Raw genomic sequence first — 17,716 nt, 5'->3', positions numbered from 1 at the left:
ACATACCCTCTGACGTCACGCGACACACCTGTTTCTAGGCAACATTCCCGTCCTTGGCAAGAGTTTAAAGGTTAGGTCAGGTAGCACACAAACCCTCTTGCCTGTTACTGGGCAAAATCTTGTCTAGACATGCTCCCAGGTGGTTGAAACTATTGATCACGGATCTTCTTTCTGGAAGTGGGACAGTCAACATGGCTCCTTATACATTATTGAAAATTAAAAGTGTTGATGAAACGGGACCTAGAGCGCCTAAGGTGGCGGTAGAAATTACAAGCGGTTCTCGACCAACCTTAGAATTGAACACGATGTATAATGAATATGTTATAACATTAAGCAAATTCAAGTCAGAAGAACAATTGTGCTTCGCGGCTAAGGTGAATATAGCCAACTATAATATGGATTAAATGCGCTGGCAAAATATATTGAAGAGAAGAATTTATAGAAAACAGTCTGTACTTGACATTGAGAGTGTTAAAATAGATAGATTTGAAAAACAGAAAATCATGCGTAATCTAGTAAAATTGGAAAAGTGGTTAGTTTCAGATGATGACTTTCTGGATCTATCTCTTCAAAGGAAGATATTTTCTGGAGAAATGATTAACGATATAATGGGAACCGATTCCCCTTCATTGGACTATTGTATGAAACTTTGGCGTCGTGATCCCCAGGCTTTTACTCAATTTATAGATATATTGATTGAGACAAAACAAAATGATATTGCGGTTTCGCTTTTGATCACTACATAGACAGCCATTTTGTAGCGCTCCTAGGAGACATTTTTCTTGTTTGAGAGTCAGTTTATTTTTGGAAGTGAGAGTGTCAACATCGAAAAAATATTTTACACAGGCCCATTATGCTTGTATACTTTGGTCAGCTGGTCATCCTGTGAGAATTGAACTTTTGCTAATGAGTATAATGAAAAGTGTAAATTGTGTAATCCATGTAAACTGCATAGAGGATATGCAGTGTAAATTAAAGACTGTAAATTTTGTCTTGAAGAGACTTGTGACTCTCATCATGGAGGATTCTTATGCTCTAATTGTCACTATATAAATGTGATCAATGGGAAAATACTTATCCTGGTCTGATTGCGAAAATCCCTAAACGTGTGTTCAGTTTATTTTTAAGAGACTAGTATCGTCGTGGCTTGAAATTGTTTTGGGAGGAAGAACAGGGTCTACGCTTCAATTGCTGGAATAATAAAAGAGTCCTGTTTTTACGACATCGCTGTGAAGATACTGGGTTCTTTGATTATAAGCCTACAGACTTTTATTTGGCTGTTACAGAAATTAATTTGGCGTTTGAGAATTTTGTGTGCGACAATGCTTCAAATAAGTATATTGAACCACATGAGTATTATCATATGAATCATAGTAGTATTCTTGACTTTGCAAAGAGATTTAATAAAAATGAAGTTACCCTATATTGTAGAAAATGTGACCCTGACTTTGCAGGTCAAGACGAATACAAGTGGAATCTCGACGAGCTACCACCACTTATCGTTCCTTATGATTACCTATATGTAGAAGAAGAAATCTAAAAGACACGGTGTTTTCTACAGAATTTTATTAATAAACAAATTTACATTCATTTTTAAAGTATTTCACTTTTAGGGCACCGAAATTTATATTACAGACGTCAGAAAGAGCATTTTCAACTAGAAAGTCGTTCAATCGAGGATCGTCACCATAAATCTCGAAGCATTCCATGTAGGTATGTCCACGACTTCGAAAAAAAAATAACAGGGCATGAAAAACACAGCTTTTCGTTGAAAGATCTTGTACCCGTTTCCGATTTTGAATAATAGATTTTCCGCTCTGTTCAAGAAAATTTTTAATATGAGGTGTGTATAATGTATACGGCAAGTCAAGCGGATAAAAAAAATTCTATATTGCTTCTTGTTTGAAAGATACATAACCAATGCCCCGTCTTTAAACTCAATGGGCTGCTATTAACAATAAGTAGGGTATTATTAACATGTTGAATATACTCTAGGAAATGTGAAGGTATACAATTAGATTTATATTTCAACATGTAGGGGTCCATGTTAAATACATCAATTATTTGTTCCGCGTTCATGGTGCCAAGTCTAATAAAACACTGCCGTCAGGAGTAATTCCCCAATAAGTTTCAAATTAATTTAGCGAGTATATGCAATGCTTTCCTCCAATGGCTTAGCAAAGGTACACTCTATCCGCAGATTTCCCGTCCGGACAATACTCAAATCTTAAGTACCAGACAAATCTAATACAATAATGCCATGTGTTTTCGCAAACGTTTCTTCATTTTCAAATAATTGAGAATCTTGACCAAGAGATTACATTGTCAGTTCATAAACGGTCCTGTAGGATTTATCAAAGGATAAGTTGTAGAGCCGGATTCCATTTACTTTACATATAAGCGATGAAAGCCCCAATAATTCAAATTTATGCGGGAAATATGTCCTGAATCCAACAGAGCTAACACTTTTTACAAAAGCCAATGCTAATTTTGAAGGAATTTCGCCATTTATAAATAACGTATTGGTGTAGGTACGCGTACCTGTAGCAATATGACGCTGATTTGTGATTGTGTGAGGCATGAGCAATTTGGTATTGTTACCACTGGCTCTAAATTTTTCCATTGCTAAAGCCACAGAACTCATAACTTGTTTTTTTCGTACATGAAGTATTGCCAACTTGAGAGATACTGTTACATCGTAGCAGCGTCCAGTACTTTTCTTATAATATAATTGGACGGCGCGAGTTGTAGTTTTATACCAGTCTTTACATTAGGAGGCAACCATTGAAGTATATTAAATATCTCATGATTTAGTTTCCCAACTAAATGCAAATCTTTAGTTTTCGCCTCTCTAAGAATATTGGTAGTATCAGTATTTGTTTTGTATTAATATCCAATAGTCATACCCCTCAACTGCTTATAGGACATTGGTGTCATCAACATGAATTGTATATAGCTTGCATAATTTGAAAGATTATTGCTCGTGTTCACCAATGTTCCATTTATGTAGCCACTTATTTGTCGAAACAAATTATGTAGTACACAATTTTCGTAGGATAACCCCTCGGCGGCACTTGGTTTTTCATTGTTCTATTTTTTAAAATGACATTTAAATCTATAGATGTCAAATTCAAATTGATAAAGTAGTCTTCATTGGAATAAATTTGAAAATGGACATTTTTAGAGAATGGTTGTTGCGGTTAAAGTTGTTCATAGTATCCATGTTTTACACTGACATCTTCATTTTCCGCGTTGAAAGTATTTAGAGATGAGGTGACTGAAGGGTGAGAATCTCTATGTGGTAGATGGGCCATCTTAGGAAAATAAATCCTTTTTGAATCTTTTTACTTTCTTTGATGCTTTACGCTTCCCGGCTGTCTCGAGACTAATGAGTGATGAGGTCTTTCTCCTCCTTTTTAAATCCTTTCCCCGTTGTTTCAATGGCTCGTCAAGGGATTGTGTGCTTGAACTGGGATTTTGCGAAACACTTTCTTGAATATCTTTCCCAGAGCCCCAATCATGTAATGTAGAGGACACAAATTCCGCTGAAACCGGTGCAATATATTTTCTAGTCATGGGTAGTACACAGCGAAAAAGCATAGCAAAACAACTGTACCCGGACATTGACGATCGATCCCTATAATAGTCAATTCCATGTCCCAACTGGTGTGGTCGAAGAGTATTAACATAGGAATCAATATTAGGACATGCAAACTGAGTTATATTTGCCATTTCCCTGAATGGGTCGTAAATGACATGTTATCACAGCCAAACCTTTTTGATATTGCGAGAGGATCACCCAATTCACTTCTTAATGTTAACTGACAGAGCTCGAATTTCGAAGTATTGACTGGAATACATTGAAGGTGCTGTATATTGTAGTGGTGAATAAGGTCATTAGAGGTTTTCTGTCCGAGAACACGTAGGAGGGGAATATTGGTTTTACCGACTCTTGATCGCTCGACAAAGGATGCATAAAGAAATATAAAATTGTTCGAAGAGAAAGCGGGCAGATACTCTGCAAAAATGACACGATTCATGCCACTAAAGTTTGCTGCACTTTTACCCTTGATTACATTATGTTTAATATCAAGCACTTCACTCAGATTATCATTAAGAATAAGCTTTTCATTGTCGATGGGCGAACTAATGTAGATTTTCCCCTCTTCCTTTGAAAATTGAATTGAAAGGCACCATTTTTACGAGCGGAAATTTTTGTTGATTGCGCGACACAATTCGTTGTTACTCCCAAACTTCTTATATGATAATATGGCAAAGGGGTACTCAAATGAATTCATATTCAATCACATATTGATCGTCAACAATTTGACAATCATGGGGTCTAATTTTTATCTAATATGTACGATCTTTTCTTAGGATTTCATATCTGTTTTTAAGAATACAATCTACAGGAACCACTTCATACATTCCCTCAAATTTAATGGCAGGGGAAAGTTTTGTCCAAAAATCGCTCGTTTTGTTCAAATCGTCATATAGAAGATCACAAACATTGGACATGAATGTCACATAAAAACGTTCAGACATTATGAACGTCTTCAGCGGGTATCCACGAATCAAAATCAGAGTTTTATTCTGCCCAGCAAACATGCAACTGTGGCTTAACCTGGCGTGTACTAGTCTTTAATACCTTTTCAATTTGATAGATTCCAGTGTTTTTAGCTTTTTGTAATGCATAATCATAAAATCCACCAAAAATATTTTCATCTTCTATATCACGAACAAGATACTTTATAGGTTTAGTATCAAGGAATTTTGAAAAGTTCAGCGGACCACACGTAATTTCCCTTTCCAAAGATATTTCTTGTACGATTGATTCGAACAGTATTACCAACATTAAATTTTTCTTTTCTGTTTTTTCATTAGAATATTGTTGAAGGCAATGTATACTCTCACCATAATGAACTTCCTGAGGGCTAATATTGAACAAGGATCGATGAGGATGTTGGTCATATATTTCCAAAATTTATCTAAATAATAAATAAATGCAGCCGTATTTTCAATGTACAATATCTTGAAATTAAAAATCGAATAGTTCTTATTAAACGTTCAGCCAATGCGGCCTTTATAGGACTATGACTATGAAAGGGTATTGTATTATATTTTAATAAAATTTTGTTTACATAGGGATTAAAAAATTTATTTCCACGGTCTGTTTGAATTTTTTTTTATATGAATCTTGTTCAAAGATGGATTCAAGGGCTTTAGCAACTTCATTGCTTCTCTTTGACTGCAATAGAACTGCAAAGGCAGATCGCCTAAAAAAACCTATTTTAAGTAAAATAAACTTGTAGGGCTTGTTATGACACCTTTGAATAACGTTTAGAGTCAAAGGATCTGTTTGTAATATATGTTGAGGGTAAAAGGCTTTAGTTTTTCGATAGTGATTACCATAAACCCTATGATTTCGATGAAGAGTAAGACTGGATTTCTTTCGCAAATACTCTTTTGATAGCTTCTTTTTAATTCCGGTAACCTCTGCATTCGTCCACAGGTTACTTCGTGGGCGGGTGTAAAAAGGGAGGCTTTGAATAGATTGGGGTGGAGGAGGAGCGTGCGTAGCTGTGTTGGCCTCATGCGGCTTGATGCTGCGGTGAGTTGTTAGTAGTAGTAGTAGTAGTAGTAGTAACCTATGCAAGTGTAGCTGGAGAACTTAAACTTCCTGGTTCTCCAATATATTCATAAACACCTTTCAAAATTCGATCCATTTTGATCGTAACCGTCCGCTACCTTTTTGTATACTACTAGGCGAATCAATATGTCTTCGCTTTAGTCTAGTTACCAGTGTCAAATAATCACTAGGAGCGCTTTCCAAGAAAGATTTAAAATCATCTTCTACCTTTAATGGACTATGTTCTTTTAGTTACTTTAGAATTTGCTTATTATCGATAAGACTTTTTGGAAGATTTGACAACTTTAAAAATTATATTCAATGCCTGTCAAAGGATTCAACTCTTTTACGATTTGCAATCAGATCCGATAAGAAATTAATTAAATTGTAGGCTTGCCCTGGATTATAACTTCATTCTTTTTCTCATCAATTTGTTCATTTTCAGTGAGATATGTCAAGAGTCTTATACCTTGTTCACGATAGGATGGAGGCATCAAGTCTACAACACTTTTTAATAAATCTCCCTTTTTTGGTGTTTAAAAGTTATCATAAGGTTGATCAAAGACATTGACTTTAAGTGGTTTTTCACGATAAGGTTTATGTTTGTTGACACGACGAAAATTTTGAAGCAAAATTAATTTTTCATCATCAGTAATTGTTTCATTGTTAAGAAATTATCTTCAAAGTGCTCTTTCGGTGAAAGAGCGAGATCAATTGGTGTCAATCTATAGGGTTTAGCCATTTCTAGAGAATAGTCTTTACAATTCTGGCAATTATCGGTAGTAACACTGAAAAGAAATTACCACCCGCTTGAACAAGATCCTTTTCTTTTACAGTTTGTTTTCTTTTTGCAAGCTGGAGTACGTACAAGTGATCAGTCTTGCCTTGTTTTAACACGATCTGACAGTTGAACTTTACCCTCCGTTAAATTTAAACCAAGTTATGACAAGAGATTAATAAATTTCTTGTCAACACCATGCTTGAGAATTGCTTTTCTAAGTCGGGGTTTTGAATTGGCTAGCACGGAAAATAAATGTCGGTTTTCATGTAGCTTCTTCAATGTCATGATTCCGACTAATGACCTTTTTACTATTCACAGGTAGATATATAGTAATTTCATTATCAAAAACATCATTGACTACATGCAATTCTTCGGACTTGTTTTGATTCAGGAACAATAACATGTAACCATAAGGTTAATTAGTTGCTTGATTGTATACGGAAAGTAAAAGTTTAGGTTCGCCAGGATAAATTTGTTTATTGAGAGTTTAATCTGATGAAAAAAATTATAGAGAACAATAGTTACAGAAATTTTTTTGAGATGAGACCGGACAGTCAACAATTGTAACATTTCCTGCGACAATTCTTCAATAGATTCAGCTAAATTGTCAATAATTAACCACTAATTTGGTGCAATACTAGTAAAGTCGTCAAGTTCTTGTATAAATTTTATGCTTGGATCAATCTTCATTACTTATTCATAAGATTCTTGCCATATATTATAGCAATAATAGATATTTTTGGCTTCTTAAAAACAATTTATCACGGTTTTGAATGATCTTCGTTTAAAGTGTCGTTTTACCAGACATGGACGGCCTGCAAAGAAACGATCTGAAGGGTGTTTTAAATTCATACATACTCTTTCAGTTTCTAACCTCAATCTGTTGAATAAATATTCAAAGGAAATAGAATGCATGGTTTCTTTAATTTACACAAAAATACAAACATTTAAAAAAATATATATAAAATATTAAAAAAATAAACACTTTATCACGACCGGAGGGTGACCAACGATAACGGCGGCCGAGCCGGCACATGTAGTGGCCAGCATCCAAGCCAGTGGCAAGATAAATTAAACACTTGAAAATTACCGCTTTTCGCAATCAAATTTAATAAAAATTAGGCAGTGCCGAGCATGAGACGAAAAAATGACTTGTTATAAAGAGGCAGTGTTCAGTTTTGGACGGAAACGGCCCCCCTCCCCCCAAAAGACGGCCCCTCCTCTACCACAACTATTGAGCTTTCTCCAGACCGAGTTGCTTTCTATAATCTACACATTCAACTCGATCTGAAGTAAGATAATGGCCACGTGGTAGTACTCTCACACCAACCGCGACTGCACAGTCTTTGTCCAATAGGGTGGACATGGCATTTTTATCGAACCGAACAGTATAGTTTTGTATTTTTAAGAGCAAATGACCATGACACTCGTTCTTTCAACTAAATTTTGTTCTATACAGTTCCTATGAACACACATTTGGAAATTTTCCTTTACATAGTATGATGACATCTCTTTACAGAGTTTTTTGGTTGTTCATTGTGCGTTTCCACACAGTACACCTTCGGACCGGGAAATACACCTTGCGATACCAAATCACTTCCCGTTTTTGATTTCAATTTTGACAACTGATTTGGGGCCTGGCGTTTCACCTGCTCTAGATAGCGGGTCTCATCCCAGTCTGTGTAATCCATCTGAAAGCTAATGTACTCTCCATTTTCTAAATCTTCCAATAAATTATTAGTTTTAACTTTTAACAATAATGAATCTGTATCCCCATAAAATAAATGAACTTGTCCCTCCCTCGGCCATAGGCACTTAAATACATTGTAATAAAAATTCAACATGAGTTTTCTTTAAATTTCTAAAGAGGCACTGCCAGCGGCAATGTTTTTATTTAAAACTACATTTCTTTTTTTCTATGTAAAAGGACCATATTGGAGTCTATGATCATGAATGATGGGTAGTTTGGATCCGCAATCATTCTGGCACGTTCTTTTCTGTCGGTCACAACCTCACAACAATTCCTGTTTCGCACACTCTCAAACATCTTACCAAAAGCTGAATTTAAAATGAGTTTAAAGATCTCTTTTTTGAACTTTGTTTTCGCTTGAGAGCATTTGTTGACGAAAATGTCAACAGACGTCTTCATGTAAGGTTTTTGATCGAATTGGAAGGCTCTATGAGTCCTTGTGACATTGAAACCGTTGGTAAGCAGCCACCAAAAAAGAACGTGGTGTACAACAATATTCCGTTTCGGCTCCAGGTCGGCAATAAGCTTTTGTTTTGAAGGTGTCCAATGCATGCCTTTATTCTCTACTAATGATAAATTGTAGGGACTCCAAGAGTCCCTATGTACCAGTCTATTGATGCACGGAAAAACAAAGTCTTTTACCGAGTCATGAAGTTCTAGAGGAATTTCACCATCAATTTCGATAAACCATCCTTGTGGTCTATTTTCCTCAACAGTGTGAACACTGAGGATATCTGGAGCAGAAGGATTGTCAAGCCATTGGTAATTCCCACACGGCAAATAAAAGTGAGACATTGCCGACAGATAAAGGGAATTCATATCCAAGAAAATGGCATCCGACTTTTCACCGGTGCGTTGTCCAGTCGGGTCGGTTTCAAGGATATGATCCCCATAAAAAACATGCCCTCCCCGCATTGATCTTTCTACAAAAAGGTCCTGATCCACGTCGGCGATCAGACCTATTTTCACTTCATTGATTTTAAGAGTTAAATCCATCACCAAATGAGGAGTGGAAAAATAATAACCCCAATCCAACCCGAAATCTCAATAAATTTTGTCTGTGTTTTTAGAGACAATATCCAACAACGTCAATACATCACTTGCCAGGTACATTTTACAATAATCCCACCCATTTTTTACACCCTCCCTCTGCTCAAACCCTCTTGGAAAATTTGTAATCGGCAGTGCTGCATTGACGATCGCGAAGTGAATCATAAAACTGCGATGGGTGGTAATTTTTCCTCACTTAGCTTCGAGGCGGAGCTGTAGTACTCGTAAGGGTATATGCCCTTACACGTTAATAAATCATACAGTTCTTCATCTGGAAAGTGCTGTTTGAGGAGGGGGAAACTATTAAAATCATCTCTTTTCTGTACTTGCATCAATTGAATTAGTGATTTGGGGAAGAAACTAAAGGAATCTAGGAAACAGATTTTATTCAAGCACACTTTACCATTATCAATTGCTTGCCATTTATATTCTTAGACTAGACATTTCTCAGATGATTTTGGTATAATGTTAAAAGAGAATACACCACCAACCAACGCGCCACCTACAAACTTGTCCTTCTGAAGACTTAACAGCGTTGGTAATATAAATTACAAACCGGGGCTGGAATTGTCCATGTAAAATGGTAAAAAGTATTGCTGCCTAACATTTAAATTACACGATTTGTGCGCGACCCCCCGAAAGTTACTTCCCCTTGAAGAAATCTCTTGGCATAAATGATCATGGTCCCGGGTTTTCGCATCCCCCTCATTTTTTTCTTGCAAACCGAACTAATATCTTGATTTTTAATTGACAACTCGTCTTCTGGTGATAGATTCATTGGATAGTGCGTATGGCACAGCCGTGAAATTGCCTCATTTGCTGTTTTAATTAGAGCAACCATAGCTGTGCCAACACAATCTTCTCCACCCAACGTCTTACAAAAATCTAGCAATTGCATGGTATTACTTGAATCTCTCCACACGTGCGCAATAGAGATCGCCAGAGATTGACGAAATCAATTCGTCGGAGGCCTCCTCTATCGCTGCAGGTCCTCCAATATATTGTGCTCTGAGTTGGTCAATTTCGGCCTAAAACAAAGGAAAAAATTGGCTATAAAAACAAACGTCGCCAGGGTCTTCCAGCTCTCACGCCCGCAACACTACTTCTGCCTTTAATGCTTAATTAAAGGGTAAAATGAATTAACAAAATTGACCTAGAAAAGAGTCTTACTTTGGGAAGGCACAGATGACCCCAAGACTCGCAAGTAGGCGCTGGAAAAATTAAAAAAAGAGCCTTATTTCTAAGTACTTTAAAACTTGGGGTAAACTTTACAATTCTAGCAAAATCCATACATATAAAAGTTTCCTTACAACGCGTAAACAATGGTAAAAACTGGCTTATTTCTGAGGGGGCGGTGAAATTTAAAACTAGGGATCTGGAAAGGTAAGAGTATCCACTTAAACATTAAAACAAACTAGGGATAACCTCTTTAACGTCTCTGACAGGATTTTACTATGTTGAAAATTCCCTTCAAGGGCTTAAAGAGGCGTGGAAAATGTCTTTACTAGGCAGAAAATATACGGTAGGAAAACAGTGAAAAGAAAGGCCTAAAAAAAGTTGAAAAAACAGTTTTATTTCTTAGTCTTTAAAACAAGGGGAAAACTAATGATAAAAAAGAATAAAAACTCCTCCAAGGCCTGAAGAGGCTCTCTGACAGGTAAAAAAAATATCATTATTAAGTAAAAAAAATGGCGTAAAATGCCTTTACTGGGCAGAGCACATAAGGCGATAGGAAAGATTAGAAAAGAGCGGTTTCTTTGACAAGTATAAAAGACATTATTAGAGTTAAATGGTGAAAAACAAGCTTATTTCCGAGGGGCAGTGAAATTTAAAACTAGGAAGGAGCTGAAAAGGTTAGAGTAGACACTTAAACATTAGAATAAGATAGAGTAGAAAAGCTCTGTAGTTCCTCTGACACGCTTTGATTAGGTTGAAAAATAGTGAAAATAAAAAATAAAAATTCTTACATCTCCCAATTCTATCAATGTATGACCCGGGACTTGTGCAGGCAACGCGTGTTGGAGGGTGACGAAAACGTCATGACCTTGCGTATGTGGTACAGCTCTTGAAGGCCCCGGCAACGCTTGACAGAGGGTGACAACACAATCTTGTGCAGCTGTGGAATTATGAGCAGTCGCCCACTCTCTCTTTAATTTTCTTCCATGCTGCATTGGAGCCTGCGCGGATGGGACTTGGGCAGGCAGCGTGGCAGATCAATGATGTAGAACTGCTGCAGGCAGCACTTGTCTGGGAGGCAGTTTCCTGGAAGGATCTGGCTTCTCCTGATTGGGAGCCAAGGGTATCACAGACGGTGCACTGGAAGGGTCTGGCTTCTCCTGGTGGGGAGCCAAGGGTTGCACGGGCAGTGTCCGTCCAGAAGGAGGAACATATCTGATCACCGATGCCCTTACTGGGGTCACTTCACTCACTCCTTTTCGCTTGTTTGGAGGAGCAAGGGATGGGAAATTCTGAAAAAAAGAGAAAATTAGTATACAATATTGACTCCCTGTTAAAGAAGAAAATAAATTCGTGAAAGTATCATTTTTATGAAAGCCTCTCAAACTATTAATCATCTAAAGAGCAGATAAAACCCATGAATTTCAAAATACGAGCATTTAATCAGATCCATCCCTCTCATTTCCGGGAAGGTAAAACTTGAAAGCCATAGTTTTGCTATAAAACCCGCTTAAGGTATCGTCTAGGGCGCGGATAGAACCTCGCTGCCAAATGGTGTAATATCAACTAATAACTAATGTACGATGAAAGACGGAAAACTTTTATTCTCCCTATAATAGACAATAATAAATCTAGAAATGTTTAAATGCAGTAGAAAAAGAATAAATCCAATTTTAATAACCCGAGAATAAACGAGAAAATAGGTCTTGTTTTCCCTCAACCTAAACCATTTCAACATGACAAAAAATACCTAAAGCATGCTAATTTCTTGTAAAAAAAACTGCGTTCAAAAGGAAACTACTAAGCAGAAATTAACATAGGTTGGGCTCAAAACCCCTATGCCTTCCCAAAGCCAGAACATAATTTGTACTTTTCTGAAAAAAATACAAATGAATGTGCATTGTCAGTTTAATATACATATACTGATATTTAGTAATCAAAATGTTAATATTATTTGATTTATTAAAGTTATAAAATTAAAAACAATTATATTTTTTCAGTAAAGTGCAAATTATGTTCTGGCCTTGGGAAGGCATAGGGGGCTTGAGCCCAACTTATGTTAATTTCTCTTCGTTTGATAACCCCTGTATAGGAAACTTTCTGCGCCTTGGCTTGAACAGCAAGGGAAATATATTGGCTTGATAATCAAGAAAAGTAGCAGCTACTACAACATTCTGCCTAAACGGCTTTTTTTCCACAGATAGCTTGGCTGTGGAACATCGTAGAGAAATGTTCAATGAATCATTTTAAAGGAAATTCATTGGGTTAAAAATCTTTTGTAACTAAAATAAATTATTTCTAAAAGAGAATAAATTTTTCCACTAAACTGCATTTTTGATGTCTTTTCATACTGCAGTCTTTTCAAAGATATTTGATTTTTGTACATAAATCATAATACCAGCGGTAAGATTCCAACCCACGTCTCCGAAGAGACTGGTGGCTAACACTAGCGCCTTGGACCACTCGGCCACGCTGCCTCTCGTAACTATATATGTGAATCCGAGTTGCAGCAGTAGCTAGCAACCTAGTAAGAGACGATCCGTCCAATGCTAAGAAATATAAAAACCCAGAACTCCTAAAAATAGAGTCAGATCAAAACAAAATTACATCATTAGAACCACCTAGTCTAAAACCCTACTAGATAAATAATGAATGTCGTCATAGTTTTATTAGAGCTATGACGTGAATAGAAAAATACGATATTATGTTGTTATCCGGGTGGCAGCGGTAGCTGGCAACCTAGTAAGAGACGATCACGTCCAATGTTAAGAAATATAAAGATCCATAGTTCCTAAAAAAGGAGCCAGATAAAAACAAAAAGTACACCATTAGAACCGCCTTGTCGAAACCCCTGTATAGGAAACTTTCTGCCCCTTGGCTTGAACAGCAAGGGAAATATATTGGCTTGAAAATCAAGAAAAGTGGCAGCTACTACAGCATTCTGCCTAAACAGGATATTTTTTTTCTTTTGTTTCTTCTTTTTCACAGATAGATTGGCACTGGAACAGCGTAGAGAGTTGTTCAATGGCTCATTTTAAAGGAAATTAATTGGGCTAAAATTATTTTGTAACTAAAATAAATTACTTCTAAGAGAGAATAAATTTTTCAATTAAAAACTGCATTTTTGATGTCTTTCATACTGCAGTCTTTTCATAAGATATTTGATTTTTGTACATAAACTTTCCGGGTTGCAGCGGTAGCTAGCAACCTAGTAAGAGACGATCACCTCCAATGTCAAGAAATATAAAACCCCCCAACTCCTAAAAAAAGGGTCAGATCAAAACAAAAAGTACACCATTAGAACCGCCTTGTCCGAATCCTCTATAAAGGAAACTTACCGCCCTTTGGCTTGAATAACAAAGAAAATATATTGGCTTGAAAATCAAGAAAATTGACTTTTACCACGTTATTCTCCACAAACGAGATATTTTTTTCTTTCCGCTTTTTTTTTTCTGCTCAGCTAGCTGGGCACTGGAAAATCATAGAGAGCTGTATAATAGCTCATTTTAAAGGAAATTGCAACATCTAGTCACTTTTGTATTTAAAAATAAAATACTTTTTAAAGTAGAATCAATTTTGTCAAAAAAATTGCATTTTTGATGTATTTTCATACTGCAGTCTTTTCAAAGATATTTGAATTTTGAAGCAATAAAACAGTCCATGTAATGAACTCTATAGTAATAATAGCTACTTGTCTCAATAGTAACCGAAACTCCTGGAACCAAAATTTTCTTTTTTGGCTTAATCGCTAAAATTATTATGTAAACTGCAAAAATATTTATGATACCTAATCAGTAATAGTAATTTTTTAATTTAAACAACAAAAATACATGAAAATTCTAAAATTAGTTTTGCTTTTTGTCTCCTGGAAGAAATTTTTTTTTCATCTCAGTTCAAATTTATTATTGTATCCTGGAACCAAGCTTTTTTTGGTTTGTAACCCGTAAAGTACATATCTCCATATTATTGTCTCATAATTGCAATTATTTTAGTTTTCAGTCCAGAATCACTAAACTTATTATGTAAACTGCAAAAATATTTATGGTGTCTAACCAATAATACTAATTTTGTAATTCAAACAAGATAAATACCTGAAAATTTTAAAATTAGTTTTGTTTTATGCTAGGTTTTAGATACTCGACACGGGATTTTGTTTGCTTAATAATTTTAAACATTGAAAAAATATGTTATCACTCGAGTGGAAAAAAAGAAAGAATAACCAAAAACAATATCAAAATAGAACAATCCAAATTTCTACTAATAGAAAACTTTACTACACAAAAAATAAAGCTAACATCCTGAAATATCAGAAAAGTTTATTTAAAAGAGATAAAAATGCCACCAAACGCAATAAAGCTCGAGCACGCGTAAGGATTGCTACTAAGATGTCTTGTGATCCAGGATTTAAGAAAATGAAATATGACAGAGCAAAACAGAGGTATCTTACGGATCAGGGGTATCGAGAAGGGAAAATTGAGACAGCGAAACAAAAGAGCAAGGAAAGGTATGATAACGATATAGATTACCGAAACAAACATAAGAAAAAAGTTGCTACCAGAATAATGGGTAGATACTGGGGTGACAAAAGCTATAATGAAAAAATTAAATTCTCTGCGAGGTTGTACCGAAGAACGCATAAGGACATTACAATAAAGAACGACACCTAGCCCATGTTAACTGAAACATAAATAGGGATTATTTTATTTCCATCAGTGTCATGGCTGTAGAGATGGCTGAAACCTAGTAAAGAACATACCATTACAGTAAAGAACAAACTTACAACCCATAGAAACTAAAATAAGATTATAATTTCATTTTAAAGATTGATCAATGATGTCATAATCGTAGGTTTTAGCCAGGTCGTCTCTTACTATTCCAATTAAGAAAAAGCAATAAGCTTTTTCCTGTTTGTAATACAGTAAGGATTTCAGTAAAGGGGCGACAATATTCCAGTAAAAGGTGCTTCAAATAAGAGTAAAGAAGACACCATTTCTCATTCTGGCAGTAAGATCCGGGTTGCAGCGGTAGCTAGCAACCTAGTAAGAGACGATCACGTCCAATGTTAAGAAATATAAAAACCCATATGGTGCTAAAAAAGGAGTCAGATCAAAACAAAAAGTACACCATTAGAACCGCCTTGTCCGAAACCCCTTGAAAGGAAACTTACCACCCTTTGGCTTGAACAGCAAGGGTAATATATTGGCTTGAAAATCAAGAAAACTGGCAGCTACTACAACATTCTGCCTAAACGGGATATTTTTTTCTTTTTTTCTTCTTTTCCAGAGATAGCTTTGCACTGGAACATCGTAGATAGTTGTTCAATGGCTCATTTTAAAGGAAATTAATTGGGTTAAAATCTATAGTAACTAAAATAAATTATTTCTAAAAGAGAATAAATTTTTCCACCACAAACTGCATTTTTGATGTCTTTCCATACTGCAGTCTTTTCAAAGATAATTGAATTTTGAAGCAATCAAACAGTTCATGTTAATGAACTTTATAGTAATCCGGGTTGCAGCGGTAGCTAGCAACCTAGTAAGAGACGATCACCTCCAATGTCAAGAAATATAAAACCCCCCAACTCCTAAAAAAAGAGTCAGATCAAAACAAAAAGTACACCATTAGAACCGCCTTGTCCGAATCCTCTATAAAGGAAACTTACCGCCCTTTGGCTTGAATAACAAAGAAAATATATTGGCTTGAAAATCAAGAAAATTGACTTTTACCACGTTATTCTCCACAAACGGGATATTTTTTTCTTTCCGCTTTTTTTCTGCTCAGCTAGCTGGGCACTGGAAAATCATAGAGAGCTGTATAATAGCTCATTTTAAAGGAAATTGCAACATCTAGTCACTTTTGTATTTAAAAATAAAATACTTTTTAAAGTAGAATCAATTTTGTCAAAAAAATTGCATTTTTGATGTATTTTCATACTGCAGTCTTTTCAAAGATATTTGAATTTTGAAGCAATAAAACAGTCCATGTAATGAACTCTATAGTAATAATAGCTACTTGTCTCAATAGTAACCGAAACTCCTGGAACCAAAATTTTCTTTTTTGGCTTAATCGCTAAAATTATTATGTAAACTGCAAAAATATTTATGATGCCTAATCAGTAATAGTAATTTTTTAATTTAAACAACAAAAATACATGAAAATTCTAAAATTAGTTTTGCTTTTTGTCTCCTGGAAGAAATTTTTTTTTCATCTCAGTTCAAATTTATTATTGTATCCTGGAACCAAACTTTTTTTGGTTTGTAACCCGTAAAGTACATATCTCCATATTATTGTCTCATAATTGCAATTATTTTAGTTTTCAGTCCAGAATCACTAAACTTATTATGTAAACTGCAAAAATATTTATGGTGTTTAACCAATAATACTAATTTTGTAATTCAAACAAGATAAATACCTGAAAATTTTTAAATTAGTTTTGTTTTATGCTAGGTTTTAGATACTCGACACGGGATTTTGTGTGCTTAATAATTTTAAACCTTGAAAAAATATGGTCTCACGCGAGTGGAAAAAAAGAAAGAATAACCAAAAACAATATCAAAATAGAACAATCCAAATTTCTACTAATAGAAAACTTTACTACACAAAAAATAAAGCTAACATCCTGAAATATCAGAATACAGTAAAGAACGAACCTTACCCCATAGTAACAGAAATAAGAATATCTTGGTTGCAGAGGTAGCTAGCAACCTATTAATTACATATTCCGGATTGCAGTGGTAGGTAGCAACCTAGTAAAAAACGCCTAATTTAAAGATGATCATTAGAAGAAAAAACTATTGCTTATGTTGGACTTAGCTAGCTGCCTGGTTCTTTGAGGTTCTTCTCTTACTATTCCAAAGAAGAAAAAGCCTTAGGCTTTTTCCTGTTTTTATACTAAAAAATCAAATATCTTTGAAAAGACTGCAGTATGAAAAGACATCAAAAATTCAGTTTTTAGCCGTATAATAAAGAACGAACTCTTTCCTATAACAAGTGAATCCTGATTATAATAATTGTTGTAATGTGTCTGCCTTTGGATTAGAAGTTCCAGGCTCATTGCCAGTTCTGATTTGGTTAATCTCGGACCCGGTAGCTTTTTTATTTCGTTAGCACGTCTCTTAGCCTTTTTTCTTCTCTGTTTTATTTTGGCATTGTCGTTTTTGAATTTGTTTTCAAATTCTGCGTACAGCTGACTCAACCTTTCAAATTCATCACACGAACTAAACATGGCTACGTAACATATACGGGACGAATTAAGGTCGCTTGTTGAGTAGAAAGAACCTAACAAAAAACAAAACTAATTAAAAAATTTTCTGGTATTATTCTATACCAG

The sequence above is a fragment of the Artemia sp. Qi Xiang Cuo genome, chromosome 1, assembly GCF_049724085.1.
Source record: "Artemia sp. Qi Xiang Cuo chromosome 1, ASM4972408v1, whole genome shotgun sequence".
Taxonomy (NCBI): domain Eukaryota; kingdom Metazoa; phylum Arthropoda; class Branchiopoda; order Anostraca; family Artemiidae; genus Artemia; species Artemia sp. Qi Xiang Cuo.
Note: the sequence above shows the minus strand (reverse complement) of the source record.